Source organism: Peromyscus californicus, unplaced genomic scaffold (assembly GCF_007827085.1).
Source record: "Peromyscus californicus insignis strain IS unplaced genomic scaffold, ASM782708v3 Scaffold_19__1_contigs__length_69161282, whole genome shotgun sequence".
Classification (NCBI taxonomy): Eukaryota; Metazoa; Chordata; class Mammalia; order Rodentia; family Cricetidae; genus Peromyscus; species Peromyscus californicus.
Genome location: NW_026294491.1, coordinates 1,354,278 through 1,357,617, shown reverse-complemented (window position 1 = coordinate 1,357,617; position 3,340 = coordinate 1,354,278). Strand labels below are relative to the sequence as shown.

Sequence of the window (3,340 nt, the reverse complement as noted above, 5' to 3'; positions counted from 1 at the left end):
ACCCATACACAAACAAATACACAATAAAGAAACATAAAAATAAATCTTAAAAGTATTTTCTTTGTGCATTTTTGAGAAGATGCATTTCCCACACTGTACATAAAACTAAAATATTAAAAAGAAGAATCAAAATCCAGGATATGTCTAGTGGGAAAGTTGAGGATAAGGACAGGCAGACAGGTAAACATCCATTAGTTTCACCATATCATTGTATTTTGAAAAAGAGTTGTTCCTTTTTGTAAACATTCTGCTTACATACACTTTGTCATTAATGTTCAATGAAACAAAGGTTTTAAAATTCTCAGTTCCTAAGGTAGTGAATGTGGATTGATATAATCCATACAAGCAAAATACCTTTGAGGGTCAGTCAGTTTCTAAGACTCTAAACATCCTGCTATCTCAATGTGAGAATTGCTGACTCCATGGCCTCTGGGCTGGACTCTGAAGGATATTTTGACCAAGATGATGTGGTTAACGAACAGAGTAAGCAAACTTGTCCCCATACACTGGTGCTAGGATCACAGGTCCCAGACCTGGGTCTGAGCCAGGAAAGCAGGGCCCAGGAGATTCCTCTTCCAGGAGTTTATCTTTCCATGACCCAACCACAACGCTCTCTATGACTACCATTGGGAATTCTTAGAGAAGCCAATCAGCCTCATCCATATCAAGATTATAAACTGAACACACACTAGCAGAGACTTAGTGTCCACTCTTCAAGCAGGATGAAGACCACTGTTCGCCAGGCTCTCCTCCAGCTGATCCTGGCCAATCTGGCCCTGACCAGGCATCCAGAGGGTGAGTGTGGGTATCAGGAGGGGAAAGACCTAATCTGGAAGATGAAAAGACTCCACCCCTGGGATTGCAGCACAGGAAAACCTGCTCTCCCCTAGCCCAGCCAGGACCTTCTGGACTTTTATTCATTTTATATCCTATCCTCTGTTCCCTGTTCCCTGCTATCTTGGGAGAAGTGTGGGGAGCTGCATAGGGTACTAGGTTGGGGGGTCGAGATCTAAAGGCTCACTGCACCTAGGTTCACACTCACTGCGCTTTTTGCAAACTCTCTTCACCTGGCCTGGCCTCTTGGAGCCCCAATTCATCATTGTGGCCTTCGTGGATGACACGCAGTTTGAGAGATTGGACAGTAGAACAGAGCCTCTGAGGATGGAGCACTGTGCACCATGGGTGGATCAGGAGACGTCAGAGTACTGGGAGGAGAAGACACAGAACATGCTGAGACTAATGGACTTTTACAACGATGTGCTGAAGAAAATGCTTCACTTCTATAATCAAAGTGAAAATGGTGAGTGATCCGGAACTAGAAATCCCAAATTTCAAGTTCCTAATGGGTTTTCTGCAGTTCCCCATATCCAAGATTTACCCCAGTAAAATGTGACCCACATTGATTAGGCTAAGGAGAGCCTGGGGACACTGAACTGGTTTTCTGCACAATTTAGGCTCAAATGTGGCCATATACATAGGTCAAGTGGGAGGGACTGAGCCACTGGAGGGCCTCAAGGGAACTGGCCCTTGTGAGGGTGACTAACAGTAGGGGCTTGGACAGGAAATCACACAATCCAGAGCCTGCTCTCCTGTGATGTACTGCCTGGAGGGAACTTCAGTCATGGACAATATGAATTACTCGTCAATGGCCGTGATTACATCGCACTGAATGAGGACCTGAGCACTTGGACTACAGTTGGCAAGGCAGCTGAGATCCTGAGGCAAGAGTTGGAACAGTCAGGATATGGAAGCAGTATGAAGTTTAACTTGGAGGTTGGATGTGTACAGTTGCTCCTAAGACAGCTGGACTATGGGAAGGAGATTTTGCTGGAAACAGGTAAGGAAAGAAACTGCATTGAGACTGTAGCCTCTGTCCCCTGAGGATTCCTCCTCAGCAGGGAGCAGTAGAATACTAACTCAGTCTTGCATCAAAGGGGAAGAGTGTCATGGGTTTCCTAATTCAACAAGAGAGAGGGACTCTCCAGAGGTCTAAGCCTTCACTCAGGATAGATCAGTCTGTCAATTAAGCAGCATTCCCCTTCCATTTGCCTTGTGAACCATGATCTCTGTCATGCCTGTTCACTGTCCATGTACTGTGGAGGTCTGAGCCCAGTGTTGCTGAGTCTGAGTCTCCATCCAGTCAGAACCAGAAGTCGACATCCCTAGAGGGCGATCCAGAGTCCCCTGCTCTGTGCTGGCTCATGGTGATTCTGAAACTTTCTAAGGAATACATCCTTATCCTGAGATTAGGCTGATGTCTGGTGTCTGCATCACTTTTTTTAGGCAACTGTCCCATCCATTCAAAACAAAGTTATATGCACAATGAAGGATCTTTATGAAGAATGCCAAATACCTGAATTTTCCAATTTTTTGCTTTAAGACACCCTGAAAATACATGTGACCCATAAAGTCAGAGCTGATGGCAATATTACTCTAAGGTGCTGGGCCCTAGACTTCTACCCTGCTGAAATCACCCTGACCTGGCAGAGAGATGGGAGCAACCAGAATCTGGATATGGAGGTGATAGAGACCAGGCCCGCAGGAGATGGAACCTTCCAGAAGTGGGCAGCTGTGGTGGTGCCTTCTGGGGAGGAAGAGAGATACACATGCCATGTGCACCATGAGGGGCTATTTGAGCCCCTGACCCTGAGATGGGGTAAGGAGTGGGTGTGATCACAGAGCCTATCACAGAAACAGTTGGATTTTTTGGGAGAAATGGATCAGGGTCATGACTGATAGCTGCACATCAGAAGCCTCACTGTTCCTTCCATTCTCTGTCAGAACCTCCTTGGCCCTCTGTCCCCATCATGACAATTGTTACTGGCCTGGTTCTTGGAGCTGTGTTTATGGGAGCTGTGGTGACTTTTCTGATATGGAAGAGGAGGACTAAAGGTAAGGAAAGGGCAGGGTCTGAGTTCAAGTCTCCATGGGAATATCAAGTCCAGCTGAGAGTGTGCCCTGCCACATGAGAGCAAAGATTCCTCCACACAGTTGCTTATTCAGTCTTGTTCTGATGTGCTGACATTAACTCTATTGTGAAGGAAATAATGCACAGATTCATCACTGCAATGATAGAGGTGGCAGAGACCTGATGCAGCTGTCAGAGGTCAGATGGAAAGGTTCCTACTTAGAACACATCACCAGGAGTCCAGTTAGTCCTCCTTATGTACAATCTACTATCATGTTTCCTCATCTTTCTCTGGATCTGTAGTCACAGTTCTGCAAACTTCCCTGAGATAAAGACCAGGAGATTCCTTTAGGCCTTCTAGATCCTGATGCTTCCATGACCTCTAATAAAAGGAACTATTCTCAGGGTTAAATGATGAGGCAGCTGTGTCCA

The 3,340-nt window shown here is 45.9% G+C and overlaps 1 pseudogene; it reads left to right on the top strand.

Annotated features, from left to right (window-relative positions):
• The first annotated feature begins 722 nt into the window (after positions 1-722).
• LOC128114197 (H-2 class I histocompatibility antigen, Q10 alpha chain-like) lies at positions 723-2,949 on the top strand (annotated as a pseudogene).
• Positions 2,950-3,340: the final 391 nt, after the last annotated feature.